Raw genomic sequence first — 18,075 nt, 5'->3', positions numbered from 1 at the left:
TATGTCCATTTGAATCATTTTGTCCCTAGCTATTCTTGTTTCTTCTATCATTTTCCACACACATACAAAGAGTTAATTTATATTGTAGTCAAGTTATTCTATCCATTTCTAAATATATTCTCTAGCTTGAGTTCCCAGAGTTGGTAAGATGTTAGTATTGTACTGCATCCTGAAACAACTCTTATCTGGTGGCATTGATTCAATACAAATATTTTATATTTATCATGGATATTAATGGTAGAGATTACCCAGTGGAAATGACAAGTTTACTCTTTTTGTTGGAAAATTCTGATTTAGTGCTCATTTATGAATTGTGCACCAAAGTGTAGGTTGGGAAAAGGAGCAAAGCAAAATCAAACACATGATTATTAGTAAGTATTAAGAACATATTGAAGTTATTCAAGTTTCAAAAATAGCGTATATAACCCAGCTTTTAAAATACAAGTCAAAAAATATTAACTTGAGGAAAAAAGAATTGATTCAATATATGTTTTCTTGTTAGAATGAAACTATAATTTAAATAACCAGATCGAGTGCAAGTAAGAGGTTAAGCTAAAATTAATCAATATTTTAAATATCTCTTTCTTTTTGATGAGGCACTAGGAGACTGACATTTTAACTTTGCTAAGTAAGGGTTTAACTCAGCACAAAGAGTATGAAAATGTAATTTATACATTGCATATGTGGACACTGAGGACATACCAGAGAACACAGTCCATATGTGGATATACTAGCTCCTGAGCTGACTTCTCTGATATCTTATCTTTGTAACAATAATGTGGCTCCACCTTCAGCTGCCATTGCCTTTATCACTTATTGCATCATGGGATTTGCTCATTCACTTTATTGTCCCTCTCCCCCACTAGAAGTGGCCTCTAAGGGGACAGGGACTTTGATACCTGGTCCCTATAGTATTCTTTTTTTTTTTTTTTTCATTTATTTTTATTAGTTGGAGGCTAATTACTTTACAATATTGTAGTGGGTTTTGTCATACATTGACATGAATCAGCCACGGATTTACATGTATTCCCCATCCCGGCCCCCCCTCCCACCTCCCTCTCCACCCGATCCCTCTGGGTCTTCCCAGTGCACCAGGCCCGAGCACTTGTCTCATGTATCCAACCTGGGCTGGTGATCTGTTTCACCATAGATAATATACATGTTTTGATGCTGTTCTCTCGAAACATCCCACCCTCACCTTCTCCCACAGAGTCCAAAAGTCTGTTCTGTACATCTGTGTCTCTTTTTCTGTTTTGCATATAGGGTTATCGTTACCATCTTTCTAAATTCCATATATATGTGTTAGTATGCTGTATTTGTCTTTATCTTTCTGGCTTACTTCACTCTGTATAATGGTCTCCAGTTTCATCCATCTCATTAGAACTGACTCAAATGTATTCTTTTTAATGGCTGAGTAATATTCCATTGTGTACATGTACCCCAGCTTTCTTATCCGTTCATCTGTTGATGGGCATCTAGGTTGCTTCCATGTCCTGCCTATTATGAACAGTGCTGTGATGAACATTGGGGTACACATGTCTCTTTCAGATCTGGTTTCCTCGGTGTGTATGCCCAGAAGTGGCATTGCTGGGTCATATGGCAGTTCTATTTCCAGTTTTTTAAGAAATCTCCACACTGTTCTCCATAGCGGCTGTACTAGTTTGCATTCCCACCAACAGTGTAAGAGGGTCCCCTTTTCTCCACACCCTCTCCAGCATTTATTGCTTGTAGACTTTTGGATAGCAGCCATCCTGACTGGCGTGTAATGGTACCTCATTGTGGTTTTGATTTGCAATTCTCTGATAATGAGTGATGTTGAGCATCTTTTCATGTGTTTGTTAGCCATCTGTATGTCTTCTTTAACACGCTTCTGAATAATCAACAAATCATAGAAGAAATCAAAAAAGAAATCAAAATATGCATAGAAATGAATGAAAATGAAAACACAACAACCCAAAACCTATGGGACACTGTAAAAGCAGTGCTAAGGGGAAGGTTCATAGCATTACAGGCTTACCTCAAGAAACAAGAAAAAAGTCAAATAAATAACCTAAGTCTACACCTAAAGCAACTAGAGAAGGAAGAAATGAAGAACCCCCGGGTTAGTAGAAGGAAAGAAATCTTAAAAATTAGGGCAGAAATAAATGCAAAAGAAACTAAAGAGACCATAGCAAAAATCAACAAAGCTAAAAGCTGGTTTTTTGAAAAAATAAACAAAATTGACAAACCATTAGCAAGACTCATTAAGAAACAAAGGGAGAAGAACCAAATTAACAAAATTAGAAATGAAAATGGAGAGATCACAACAGACAACACTGAAATACAAAGGATCATAAGAGACTACTACCAGCAGCTCTATGCCAATAAAATGGACAACTTGGAAGAAATGGACAAATCCTTAGAAAAGTATAACTTTCCAAAACTGAACCAGGAAGAAACAGAAGATCTTAACAGACCCATCACAAGCAAGGAAATCGAAACTGTAATCAGAAATCTTCCAGCAAACAAAAGCCCAGGACCAGATGGCTTCACAGCTGAATTCTACCAAAAATTTAGAGAAGAGCTAACACCTATCTTACTCAAACTCTTCCAGAAAATTGCAGAAGAAGGTAAACTTCCAAACTCATTCTATGAGGCCACCATCACCCTAATTCCAAAACCAGACAAAGATGCCACAAAAAAATAAAACTACAGGCCAATATCACTGATGAACATAGATGCAAAAATCCTGAACAAAGTTCTAGCAAACAGAATCCAACAACATATTAAAAAAATCATACACCATGACCAAGTGGGCTTTATCCCAGGAATGCAAGGATTCTTTAATATCTGCAAATCAATGTAATACACCACATTAACAAACTGAAAGATAAAACCCATATGATGATCTCAATAGATGCAGAGAAAGCCTTTGACAAAATTCAACACTCATTTATGATTAAAACTCTCCAGAAAGCAGGAATAGAAGGAACATACCTCAACATAATAAAAGCTGTATATGACAAACCCACAGCAAACATTACCCTCAATGGTGAAAAATTGCAAGCATTTCCCCTAAAATCAGGAACAAGACAAGGGTGCCCACTCTCACCACTACTATTCAACATAGTCTTGGAAGTTTTGGCCTATAGTATTCTTACTGCTTCACATAGTGCCTGGGACTCAAAGAAAAAAAACAGTGCAAATGTTAGAAAATATATGAAATCCACGTGTTCTTTTGAAAATAGATAAAAGAAGAACACCAAGAAGACTTTTCATGTGTGTAATTATGGTGTTCTAACGTCAGTTGTACTGTAAAATATTTCATTCAAATTAAGTGCTTTACACAGAGTATCTTAGTATGCATTGCACAAATAATCTTTTTCAGTAAATCATTTTCAATAAGCACTTTTCCATAGAGTGGCTGAAAAGAGAGTTTGAAAGAAGGTTATAGATAAAGCATAATAAAGCTTTATGATTAAAATTTCTGAAATCCTCAAGGTATTATTCCATGACTCAAGTAATAAAGGTCCTTAAAATCAATTAAATGAAACCAAGTTCAGCATGTTGTAGTCAATACTTAGATTCCTGAATTTTACATAATGTTCACATTTGCCAAAAAGGATGCATTATTAATGCCTACATTAGATTTTCTGTGGGTAAGCAACTTCAGTGATGAATGGGGAGATTTTCTTTCATATACACTATTTTAAAAGTTTCAGTGAGTATGCATAATTTTAGAAAAACTTACACTAAATTAAAAACAATCTGAACATTTTTATGTAGTAAACACCTCTAATTCTAGTTAGCTCTAAATGCATAGATACATGAAAATGTTGATAAAAGCGGAAGGCAAATTTCCATAATGAGTGATTTCATTTGTTAAAAAGTCTTACAGGGAACTTGGGATTATACTTTGAACAAAGTAAAACAAAAAGTAGATGATTCCAAAAACTTAAAAATCTCCTTTTCTTCCCAATTATAAGAGGCACTCCCCTTTAACACACTTACTTCTGACACTAGTTTGTCTAACTTCAGCATCCAGACAATATGCATGCATGCTCTGTCATGTCCGACTCTTTGCAACCCCATGGATTGTCGTCCACCAGGCTCCTCTGTCCATGAGATGTTCCAGGCAGGAATGCTGGAGTGGGTTACCATGCTCTCCTCCAGGGCATCTTCCCAACCCAGGGATGGAACCTGCATCTCCTGTGTCTCCTGAATTTTCAGACAGATTCTTTGCCACTCTGCCACATGGGCAGCCCCTAGACAACTGGTAAAAGACCAATTTCTGTACAATCCCATATCCATAGATAAAGTGTTTTTAAAGTTGTGCCCAATGTTATTCTAGGATTCTCTTTTAAAAAGAATACCACAAAAGTATTTTTTTTTTCTTTTTTAACCCTGAGTTATTACTTTTCTCTTTTCCTCAGGTTTCCTACTTCATCCACTACCCAGAGTTTCACTTGAGTTCTTTTCCTCAAAAATTTCTGTTCACTGACTATTTCCTTTATTTCTGTCACCACAGTATTTATTTGCATGAAAGCACTTGGGTAAAAACATGATAGTTTCACTGCTCTCAACATTCAAATCTCTTTTCCCTCTTAGTATGACACACTACTGTTAAATTAAATTTCCTCAAATACTTCCACATCAAAGATGTTCAAAGACAACTTTCTAGAACCTCTTTGTCTTAAAATTCCTTAACAATTGAGCCCTTACCACCATCTTCCTTTAAGGCTCTGTGTGAACTCCCCACTCTGCCAAATTGGCCTAGTCTGTATTCCATTGTTTCTTCTAAATGCTGTAACTGATTAAATAATTCCACTGGATTAATTAGTAGTTCTATTGAATAGATAGCAAAATAGTTGATCTGTTAATCATTAACAAAAATTGGTCTACCTTTTTGAAGATTCTGTCTTAGATACTTTGTAACATATTGGAGAATTCTGGTGCCAAGCTAACTGGAGTTCTTGTCTCCACCACTTATGAACTTAGGTAAGTTACTTGATTTCCCCATCTGTAAAATGGGATAATAATAACAGTTACCTTATAGAGTTGCTGTGTAGCTTAACAGTCCCTAGCATATAGTAAAGCACTATATGCCTATAAGCACTATAATCTTCTCTACTATTCCAAAAGAAAAGAGTGATATATTATTCTTTTATAAACCCATATTTGCAGCTATTACTGATGTATGCTGTTAATATTATTGTACTTATTGATATGGTGGTCAAAGTGATACACCTTTTAATATATGTCTAATTGCTTTATCAGTTGCTGAATATTTTCTGAAAATAGCCACCTGATATATATATATATATATATATATATAATATATATATATTTATATATATATATTCTGGAAACCTAAAAATTCCTACAAGATGCAAAGCCTCAGTATACTCACTGTTCCCACATCAACCAAGTTCTTGTTTCCAGGGTTATCAAGTTTCTAAAGTTTAGCTTTCAACTGGTTCACTATTAATTAATACACGACTCTGATCTACTTGGGGAAACTGTAAAAAGCAATTAAGAGCAAACCAGACCCAAGAAAAGGACAGGCTTTCTTTCTCCATTTTATCTTTTCCCAGAGTTTCAATATTTTTCAGTGTAGCTCCCCATGAGTGGGTTGAAAGGTGGAGCAGTTAGTAAACAATTTATGTTGAAGTTGGTGAGGTGTAGAAAAAGGGATTGTCGTTTCTCCCTAAACCTGGCCTTCGTGTGAAGTTGCTGCTGTCTCCCTTTTCTTTGCCCTCTTTCCCCTGGGTGGTCTGTCTCTCCCTAAGTGATGGTAACATCAAGAAAAGCAGAAAATATGGGACAACACAGATATGTGGCTACATGACTTTGTTGCCTGATGTACAGGCTCCAGATAACCATTTTATTTCATAAGTCAAATCTTTTTCTGTTGCCATCTCTTCAGTGTGGCATCAAACTCTCCCCAAGTCCTCTCTCAACCAGCACCCCCTTAAGTGGAGCTAGTAGAACAAGCAAGGATCTGCCTGTAATTACTGCTTAATTCATTTGCATGTGGATGTTCTCATTATAATGTCATTAGCATGGGGAGGGAGTCTGGTTGCCAGAGCAACCAGGAGTGGGGCAGGTGCAGTTCAGCCTCAAATGGCTGTTTGGTCAAACTCCACCTGTATTCCTGGCTCTTATACCTCTTGTGGTTGCCAGAAGGAAACATCCTGCAGTTTTACCTTCTTCATTTTGGCCGTGTTTCTGGAATGTCTTGGTAACCTGTACAGTGCTTCCTGGTTTTACTAAAAACTTATTTTACTTTAACTAGCCATGCTTAGGGATTTTAGCTCCCACTTGCCACATATGGCTTTTGAGCCCTTGAAAGAAGAGTAGTTGAAACTGAGATGTGCCATAAGAAACTGTAATATATGCAAAGGTCTTCAAAGAGGTTATATGAAAAAAAGAGTGTTAATTGTTTCAGTTAATTTTAAAATTTGGATTCTCTATTGAAATAGTAATATCTCAGACATCTGGGATCAAATAAAATTTATTATTAGCTTTCTTATTTTATAAACTGTCTACTAAAACATTTAAAATTACATATGTGGCTCATATGTGTGTTTCATATTATATTTTTATGGACAACACTGTTCTAGATGATAGATTTCTCTTCTAAATCTCCCTTCTGATCAGTACTGCATTCTTAATCCTTACAGACATTTACAATAACTGGCATCCACACAGAATTTCCATACCTAATTCTTTCTGGATTGCCTAGCAATTTGCTTGTTTTAGCCATCATTTCATAAATACTCTTCAGAGTTAAAGAATTCGATTTTCCCGTCAACACAGGAATTCCCTCTTAAAGCAATGCTGATGGAGGATTAACCAGGTTCTGCTCATCTTTCCTTGGGGGCCCTGCTTTACAGAACATCAGAGAGAGAAAAACTCAAATTATAAAACTGCTTTTCCTTACATTGGCAAGAAATCAGCTGCCTTCATAGCATCTACTCACTAATCTTAGTGCTGCCCTTGAAAAAAAGCAAGGGTGCTTCTCTTCCACATGATAGCCCTCCATTTACTTGAAGACAGCTGTCATGGTCTGCTAAGCTAAGCTTCTTTGTTAAACATTACCCACTCCCCTCAACAATTTCTCATAAGTCATGGCCTCAAGGCTCAACCATACTTGCCGCCCTCCTCCAGACTTTCGTCATTTGTCAATGTCTCTGCAAAAATGAGGACTCCAGAAAAGGACCTCCAACTCCAAATTTGGTGCACACTGTGTAGAGACAGTAAACCTCTTGCACCTCTTCATCCGGACACAAGAGTTTGGTTTTTTCAGGCTACTTCTGTGCTTGTGTTATTACCTTCTCTTTCACATATATTGAATTTCTCATCCACTCAACCTAATAGACCTTTTTTCATACAAACTATTAGGAAGTCATAGCTTCTTTATCTCAGACTTCTATAACTGATTTTTAAAAAGTCAAAAACCCAAGGCTTTATGTTTATATCTGTAAAATTTTGCTTGTGTGATTTATTCCAAGGTAATTTTCCCTGGGTCTCACTCCGTACATCAGCCATGCTTCTCAGTTGTGTGCCAGTCAGAGGCATGATAAACCTGCTTTCAATGTCATCCTACCACTGATAAATGTGTTGAACTAGACAGAGCCATCGTGTCCATTAATAAAGAGACTTTGTCAACTGTCTTTCTAAAATCAAGATGCACTGTGCACTATGGTGTTATCTGATTAAACTATTCTACCAGAAAAGAATAGCAGTCAATAACTATTTATTGTGTGCCTACAATGGCCAGATATCTTCTAGGCATTGAGGTATGATTTGAATTCAGTGAAACAGTTCTGAGGCCTAGTGATCACCTCTTCTTTCTTTACAATTCCCCAAGCTATGTTTTTAACAATCTTTTAGGACTATATTAGAACACTTTTTTCAGAGCCCATTATTGATCTTACTAGTTTATAATTTCTGTTCAACCTTTTAACCTTTCAAATACTGAGACATCATTTGCAGCTTGCCACTTTTTTCATATCCCATCTATTCTCAAGGTGTCTTGAAGGCTATCAGTCATTATACTACAAACATACCTGTGAGTTATTTTATTTTCCTGCCGAAGAATTGAACTGTACTTGGAGATCTATAATTATTTATAGTTCTTCTTTCTTTCCCTCATCCTGGGAAAACTGTATCTGCCTTAGTTATCATGGTAGCCTGGCACCTAATATAGAGACTAATTAGATTTTCAATCTTTTCTCCTTCCCTTTCCAGTTTGAAAGTTATCTCTTCATCTCAGTGAAAAAGAAGGAAAACTAAGCTAAACAGGTCTTCTGCTTTCTTTCTTTTAACATTAATATTAAAGCATTTTCCCAGGCATGATCAACAAATATGTTCTTTATTCACTTTCTGAAGGCTAAAGGTATAACTCATTTTATATATAACTTTCATCAAAATTATGAGGTTAGATTGCAGAAGTCTTAGTTTCTATACTTGAATTTAATAGTAGATCATTTGGAAATTTTGTATACTTGTTTTTACCTTTTATATTATATTTTTAACTGACAAAGATGTAAAAATGTCATCAATTAAAATGAAAAATTACAGAAATTATCACCAGGTTTTGTATAGAAAAATTCCATTGAATTTCTAATTTAGAACTGATTTTTTTTGGTAGCTTCTGCAGAAGCATGCATTATCTTGACATTATTAAATGGACTGATGAAATATTGCTTAACTCATTATTCATTCAATTCCTAGCCCAATTTTTGCATTAACTATATTTCATGTATTTATGTGCCACAGAGGCTGGCAACAGTTGTATGGTTATAATGGTCTAACGTTGCACATTGAAATCTTCTGTATAGCCGTGCTACAGGGTCCCAGAGAAAAAGTTCTAAATAGGTGCTTTCGAAGAAAAGAATGACAAATTGTTGCTATCTATGTTGCCAAAAAGTAAGTGATTATATATAATTGGATGAATCTTGAAAGATACTGTAAGCTATGAGTTTAGTGTTCTGAATTTATAAATGTTACATCCACACTTAGATTGTATGTAGTCATGTAATGAGAAGGCAAACTGTGAAAGAGTAATTTGACCAATTCAGTCAAAATTATCATATCAATCATTAGGATATTTCAGAAGAAAGTTTTAAGTGCCTGAATTATGGAAATAATTACTTCACTTCTCCATTGCCGTTATCCTGTGCATATGAAGAGATAATCTGATAGACTGTTTTTTTCTTATTATAAAAAGACAGCTTTTAAAATTGGGAACCACCCAATATAATCTCTGAAAACCTTTCACAATTTTTCATCTGGCTTCTTTTGATGAATATTATCTTCTCATTTTTACAGCAATTTTTGCAAAACAAAGAGCATCTTTTTTTTCTCAAGTTATTTGTTAGTATAATGCAAATGAAAAATTGAAGCATAATATTGTAAATTATTTCTTTACAATATTGTAAAAACAGCTTTGAATTGAACTAGATCATACAGGCTTACTTAACTCAGTTAAAATCTGTAAACATGAAAGAAACTAGATTTTGATGGTAATTTTATTCATGTCTCAGATTTACAATAACCTCAAATTATTTTGTTTGATTTGTTTTTCCACCAATAATTTAGTTTAATTTATCACCATAGAAAATGTGAATAGGTTATCAAAGTATTGAAATATAAATTCTTTTAGGAAACCTGTCATTCTGAGATTGTCCTTATTTTTGCTCCCAATGAAAGATTTTGTTACAACCTACAAGAAAATTTTCTAACCAAAAGATAGCAATAGATTGACTAATTAAAAATGCATCCATCTGTTGGTTTGCTTGTTGCCTTGCTATTTGAAAAATGCAGATCTAAGTGGGTTGTTTTATTTATGAAGACCCTTAACTGTGAAGAGTTATGAATTCATAAGCTTTCATTCATCAACACAATAAAGGTTAACATTAAAACAAAAGTTAAATATACAGAGCGTTACATATATTTCTTTAATAGGTTTGAATTTTTAAACATGTAATTTTGGAAAATAGAGCTTTTTTTTATAAAATGCAAAACAGGTTTTAACGATTATCCTTATGGAATTTTTATAGAAATTAGGATTTACAAACAAAAACATCAAGTTGCATATGACCCATTCAATGTTTGCTTTGTTTATGAATAGTAGATAATTACTTTGAAGTGATTGAATATGAAGCTTTAGTCTTCCTCAAGGAAGAAGTGTGAAAATTGGTACCACTAGGATTATATTATTTTAGCATTGAAAGGAACCAATGAGAAAAAAACTGAGGCATCAAGAGATGTAATTACTTGTCCACTATCCAAAAATCCAGAGTCTAAGATTCTTGCTTTTCTTAATATGGCATTTCTTTCACTGATGTTTTTGTAGTACCCTGAGTTAAATTGTTTGAATTTTGTGCTCTGCTTTGTTAAATTATAAACAGAATCTACATTCCATTAGTTAAGATTTTGTTATCTGTGTTTGGGAGAGAGAAATTTTGAATTATATCTTTACTTCCATGTAAATTTCAGATATAGGAAAGAAGTCTTGACTCACACTTTGTGATAGCCAAAGGCAAAGAAGCAGTTTGTATGTGTGTGTGTGCGCGCGCCTGTGTGCATAAGGTATTCTTATGTGCGTGCATAAGGTATTCTGCTTATGACTGAATATAGAGCATCTCACTGAATTCCTATAACAATTCTGATGTGGGCAATATTATTAGTTCCATTTTACAGATGAAGAAACTGAGGCTTTCACTAGACCATCCATTTCCCTCCTAGAATGTGATTAATGTAGAGTTACTGTGCATGACTTGAAAAACAGAAAACATGAGAGCTGAGATGAAGTTGAATATTGATGGACAGTTAGAGTCTTTTTACTAAATGACTCTCTCCTGTTTCAGCCATCAATGCATAATTTGAATTTGGGTCTCAGTAAAGTTACAAACCACATCATGAGCAGTCAAGTTTACTCTGAAATGGTCAAACATTTCAATGTCAAATCTTTCTATGAGTCCATTATGCCACATCCATGAAGAAATATATTTTTATACAATGCTTAGCTCTGACAGTATTTTTCAAAGGTCAGACAATTTTAAATTTTCTTTGATTCCTGACAAAAACTGAGAACAGGGAAAACGTATAAAAGCATTAGTTTCCCTGAACCTCATTTTAATCACAAATTTAAATGTTTTAAACCATCCAACTTTTAAGTACACTTGCTAACTAATAGCTAAGCTATTTGTGCTTGCTTTGGGTTTTATTCCTTTCTATATTGGGGGCAGTCAAATAATTATCTAAAAGGAGAAGTTAGTTTTGGTAGCTTTGGGGGACAGGCTTCAAGCTCCTGAAATCAAAAGTAGGCTACAGAGACAATGGGGAATGTGATTAGACGCTCTGTTTACAGAAGTGTGCACATTTGTCCAATTTGGTCAAAGACCATTCATTTTGGTTTGGCAGGAAGCAAGTAATTGTGTAAAAAAAATTTGCATTTATTCCCCAAATGGCTATAATTAAGGAGACCCATAAGGAAAGCCAATGTAAATCCTATGTTGTCACATAAAGAAGTAAACCTCCAAAATTTGGGGAAATTTTTTTGCCATCAGCTAGTTGCATTTTATAGCATAGGTTAATTATAACCTGATTCACTGATGAATATATATAGATATACATATATATATATATATATATATATATATAGGAAAACACCACTCCATGCACAATATGACTGCCTACTGAAATTCATTTTTATAGTTATTATTTCCCAAATTAAATACCTTGAACATAAATGGAAAATGTATGTTTTCCATGATGAAGAAAGAATTAAGGAGAAATTCAACAATATGAACTTGAAAGAGAAAATCAATAACTTATTTTGAAGTTTCAAGGGGCAATTTTATACAGATGTCAATTTTTAAGGAGTTTATTTTTTTCTTTAACAATCAACCATCCTTCCCTCTCTTTACATAAATTGCTTTTATTCTGAGTTAGAAGGCAAGATGGTATTACTTGAAAGCATATTCTTTAGAAATAATGAACCTAGTGGCTTGCCAAGAGTATTTCTGGGTTTCTGTGAGTTTGTGCCTATGTGTGTGCATATGTGTGTGTGATATTTGTACAGATAATCTCCAAGTACACTTTGTATTAAAATACACCAAACCAACCCAAATTGAATTCTAAAGACCAATATTATTCTTGGTATTATCTTACTAAGAAGACAATTTACTAAAAGCCTATTTCTATCCATAAGCAAGTTTAATTTGTTGGGAGTTTCCAAGAGTGTTAAAATATTAATTCCAAGTACTACTTCATTTGTTCTCACCAATTAAATCAGTTTGAAAATTAATCAACTGTCAAAAAAGTTCAACTCTAAGTGGTATTAGATTTAAATTATGCATGTGTATTTCATCAGAACATGAAGAGCAAAACATATTACAGAATTATAAATAGGTAAATTATCTTTGAATGAGGATCTGTATAAACTGAGAATAATCAATAATATGGCTTTAATTCAAAAGTTAAAAACTTTCCTATCTTTGCAACTCCTAGTTACATGTATGCATATTTTACCAGAAATCTTTACATTTAGATTAGTTTTATTTTTTCTTATACTGAGTACCAAAAGAAGCACTGTTTTTGAAGATAAGCTGTGTTCAGAAAAAGGAATCACAAAATTATTTTCTTGGTAATTATTAGCTTTGCACTCAACAGGTTTAAGGCATTGGTGAATCAAACATTTGCTCAAATATTCCCCATGGATTTGCCAACCATCTGTGTTAACATCCCAAATAAGCTCCAGGGTTATAAAATTATTTGCTCAGGTTTATTGGTTACACTCTTGCCCCTGAAAAACTACTGCTTGCCTTTTGCCTGGTAGACCAGAAACCCAATTGTTACAAGTGATTGTGTTCCAGGAACCACAACAAAATAGATAATTTATACATGATGATAAGCCATAATATTCAAATTTATACCTTTCATGCTTTTTACTTTTACATCTTCTTATCTCCCAGAAAACAAAATCTAAAAATAGACACATAGAAAAGTAAAACTTGGGTATAACTAATGCAAAAGTAAAATATAATAAATTACCATGTATTTTATATTTATATTTAATACTGTAATATATTAAGTATTTAAAATGTTAAATATTTCTTAATTGAGACACAGACAAATATACTTCATTTCCTGTGATAAGGTGAAAATTAATCTGCTTATTTTTAGAGACTATCAGGGTTCCTAGCAATGTTATTGTAAACTTGAAGCATTTTGTTTAAAGATCCTGAAACTTTAGTTGATCAGGAAATATGATGCTAAATTTTAGAGACGCTGATAATCAGAATGCAGATGGCCCCAAATAGAAGCAAAGTAATTAAAGTAAGACATCTTAACCCAGGGATTCTTTCTAGACATTGGAATTTTAATTTGTGCTAATGACCTATCTGACTTTTCAGAGAAGTAATCTAATGTATAAACAGAAACATCTCAATGGTGGGACTTCATATTGTAGAATGCAACCTCCTTCCAATATTAAGACGTTACATTACACAAGATACAGTCCATGCAAAGTCACAAGCATAAGATTCCTTCAGCTACTTTCCAGTTAGCAAAAACAAGTGTTCCCAGGTAATTTTATGAAGAGATATCAGTACTTACAGGTCAGCTAAGACTCAGTCAATCCAAGAAAGGAAAAGCTAGACCCTCTGATCATTCATACTAAGAGAGAAACTATTGCATCAACCCCCGATAAAATTCAGCAAAGGAGCTTTATTCTTTGCATCAACAAGCCTTGGAATGCTTGCCTTCCCAAAGTGTTTGACATCACATTGGATGCTGGGCTACAGATGTGAGAGTTTGGAGTATGTATGTGCTTGCATTTTTGCCTGTGTTTGAGGAAGCAGTTTCTGTTGAACTGTGGACCAAGCCCTCCCTCTGGTAGTCTCTCATCATTAACTTTAAAAGAAGAATTAGTTACGTCGCCCCCCCCCCCCCCCACCACCACCACCCTATTCTATCTAAATGTAGTTCTGGGTCTCAGGAGGCCTTAACACACAAAGCTTCCATCCAAGGCTGTCACTTGACTGATAGCAAAAAGGTTGCCAGGAGATGGACAGCTGTGCGTAGGTGGACATGGAAAAAACAGAAGAGCTGAGCAAATTCAATCAGAATACAGCCAGAGGAAGGTTCTAAATCACAGGACCCTTCCAGGCTTAGCAGTCATGAGAAGCTTTCAAGCCAACTAGTTTTATTTTTAATCAAAGTCAGGTTTTAAAACAAGTAGCCAAGTTTATAAATAGATGGATATCTATAACATAAAAATACATATTATAAGGCGGCACGAGAACTGTTTTGCTAAAGAAAACTATAAATGGCAAGACCCAAAGCATCTTGAATCTCCTCATTGCCTTAGTTGTTCAATCTGTGCAGTTATTTCTGCATTGTAAATTTAGTTCTCAGAGTCACTTAACCAGGGTGACCTCCTAAGCAGTATAGATACAGCTAGGCATTTATCAAAGTATTTTAAAAGATAACAATCTGGTTGAAAACTATATAAAATTTCAGATGAGAATATAATGAGACACATGGAGGAAATGGGGCCCAACTTTACTGAGCTGTAGTCAACTGACCATTTTATGTAAGGGACTTAAATAATTTCCTGCCAGTGATCATTACCTAGGTGCCTAATGTATAGAAATAGGTAGGTTATAGCTGCTGCAGTGGGACCTCACTCTCAAAGTTAATGCCTATTAGAACACCTCTCATAAGCATCTGTGCATGTTTTGGTTCAAGTTTGTTTTAATTCAAAGCTATAAGAGATAAAGAGTTAAAAGTCAGGCCATATAGTTTAACCCACATGTTAATCCTGAATGTCAGAGTGGAGCATCAAGTCTCAGGAGATAAATCCTATACTATTTATCAAGTACAAACATTCTATATAGAAGAAAAATGTATATTTTTCTGGGACAATTTAGTCTCCAATCCAGCTAGAGATGCTTACGGATGTTCTTCCTAAATGGATACATATATATGTGTGGCTGAGTCCCTTCACAGTTCATCCAAAGCTACCATGACATTGTTAATCTGTGGCTATACCCTAACACAAAATAAAAAGTTTATAAAGTCTAAAGGGCACAAATTTAAACAAGAAATGGCATGGGACTACCATTCTCTGTGTGGTAATGCCTAATTTTTAACCTTTCTCTGATTGTGCCACTGAAAGAAAACCTGGGATATGTACACATAGAATTGAATAAGAAGAAAAGCAAAAGGTCCAACTGATATACTTTAAATGTCAGTTTGAGTCAAACGATCCGTTAATAACTGAATTTCTTTTCACCTTCCTACTTGAAATAACTCATTGTTAGCCTGAATTTCAGCCAGTTTATTTGTGCAGGTATAAGCATGATCTAAGAAAAAGTGATTCCACGTATAATTAAGTGGATGAGGGCTGCTTAATATATTTTAAAGTTGTATATGATGTAGATTTGTGCATAGACTCCTGAATTAGCACTTATTTCATATGAACTTTTCATTGTTTTTAAACATTCTATGTCCAAATAATGCCAGTTCTAACTAAATCATGTTTATGAACCTCACTTTTGTATTATATTTTGTAAATATTTTGTGTTTCTTTATATAGGGAATTTGGTGGTGGTGTTGATGGTGGTAGTTTAGTTGCTAAGTCGTGTCCAACTCTCTTTGTGACCCCATGGATGGTAGCCTCCCAGGTACCTCTGTCCTTGGGATTTTCCAGGCAGGAATCCTGGAGTAGGTTGCCATTTCCTTCTCCAGGGAATCTTCCTGACTCAGCGATCAAACGCATGTCTCTTGTGTTTCCTGAAATGGCAGGAGAATTTTTTTTTTTTTTTTACTGCTGAGCCACTGGGGAAGCCCCAAATAGAGAGTTTACTAGCATTAATTGATTTTAATAAGGTTTTAGTGATTTACATTGGGCCTCAAGTAATTCAGGGGGAAAAAAGGCACACACTGTTTCTTGGAGTTTTTACTGAGTTTCCCCTTTAGTCCTTTTGAATAAATAGCCAAGAGGCATAATTTTTAGGGAAAAAGTTTTCCATATTTATTAAATAAATGATTAGGTTGAACAGATAAAATATAAACATAATTTCAGAAGTAACATTTCCTCTATAAATATGCTTATAAATTTCCATTAATTAAATAAACATTTAAAGAATTTATATTTTAGTGTTGACTGAAGAAAAAAAACCACACACACACACAACCTAAAAGTTGAGAATCCTGTTTTATTTGGGGGCATTACTGAGAACTATATAGGCTGGGAAAGTGACCTTCTCAGAAAGCTCTGAGGAAATGTTCCAAAGAGGTAAGGGAAAAGCCAATATATAGGAGTTTTGGTTGAAACAAATGAAAAAGCAAAAAAACAAAACATTTTGTCCAACATCAAAAGATTACTGCTAATCACAAAACTCAGACATCTTGAGTTAATCATTTTAGTGTTTTTTCTATGTATGGAAAGATGCAAGATCCTGGGCATGTTGAAATTATTCCTTTGATATGCATCTGAACTACCTAGGACCAGTCTCCTGCTTTTTTCTATCCTAAATCCCCCACAGGGTGTGCTCTCGGAGGCAGCTTTGTGGCTGATGACTCAATGGCCAATGACGTTCATTTTTTACTGAATTGGCAGGCAACAGTGTTTTGTTCACAGTAGATATCTGACATTTTAGACATCTTTAGAATATTCAGAGATCTTTTGAAATTACAAAATAAATATTTGGAGTACCAGCATTATACGAACGCTTTAGATGATGATGGAGGAAAAGAGAGTTAGGTTTCCAAACTTGCATTCTCATTATACCCTAAATCATAAATTATGTTTATGATCCTACTATTTTTCTTACTTACAGCATTTCACTGCAATTACACATAGTTTTTCAGAAATAAAAATTTTAAAAAAAAGGGGAGAAATGGTTGTTGCTGTACTTCCAGAAAATTGGTTCTTTAACAAGAAAATTACTTTTCTTTTAAAATAGCTAAAAAAAGTTCCAGTTTATGCTAACTCCATATTTTTTAAATTTATTTTTTAATTGGAGGATAGTCCTATATATACTGGGACTTCCCTGGTGGCTCAGCAGTAAAGATTCTGCCTGCAATGTGGGAGACTCCATATATTACTATTAGTTTTCAATCATGAAACACTTTTAATTCCAAAGGCTCTTTTAATAATCACAAATCAACATGGTTGTTAAATATTACAATATTTAAGAGCTAAAATATTTAGTGATTGTAACTTGCAGCTTTACATTGGCATTTTGAGTAAAAATGAGTGAACACCATTTCCAAGTATTTTATCAAAGGGGTCCAAGTAGAAAGCATTTTACATTTCTTCCAGGGCATAGCTTTGATGCCTGAAAAATAAAATAGTTTTGATGTTTGACTCCTGTTCCCAGTGCAGCCAAAAACGATGCAAATGATCTGCTCTGCATTCTTCTGAAGAGAGGTGAATTGTGTCTGAAAAATGTTTTGTTCTTGGCCTCTAGAGTTGCTGTGGAACTGAACTGGGTGTCTTCCCCTCTCTCCACCTCGCTCTCTGCAGCTCCAAGGAGAATAAAAGTTCCCTGATGGTTTCTATTGGGTTCCAACTGGGTCCTTCCACCCCCACATGTGGGTGCCATGCCTGCTCTGGGCTGAAAAGACAATTGTACATCAACATGTGATCTTTGACACTTGAGAGGTGTTCATTAGAGTTGAACACAAATTCAGATACAGCACCAGAGTTTCAGAAAAGTCTTGACCCTTGAATGCAGAGTTCCAAAGAAGAGCAAGGAGAGGTAAGAAAACCTTCCTCAGCCATCAGTGCAAAGAAATAGAGGAAAACAATAGAATGGGAAAGACTAAAGATCTCTTCAAAAAATTAGAGATACCAAGGGAACATTTCATGCAAAGATGGGCTCAATAAAGGACAGAAATGGTATGGACCTAATAGAAGCAAAAGATATTAAGAAAAGGTGGCGAGAATACACAACAGAACTGTACAGAAAAGATCTTCATGACCCAGATAGTCATGATGGGGTGATTACGCACCTAGAACCAGACATCCTGGAATGTGAAGTCAAGTGGGCCTTAGAAAGCATCACTACGAAC

This window comes from Odocoileus virginianus, chromosome 30 (genome assembly GCF_023699985.2).
Source record: "Odocoileus virginianus isolate 20LAN1187 ecotype Illinois chromosome 30, Ovbor_1.2, whole genome shotgun sequence".
In the NCBI taxonomy this organism is placed as follows: domain Eukaryota; kingdom Metazoa; phylum Chordata; class Mammalia; order Artiodactyla; family Cervidae; genus Odocoileus; species Odocoileus virginianus.
Note: the sequence above shows the minus strand (reverse complement) of the source record.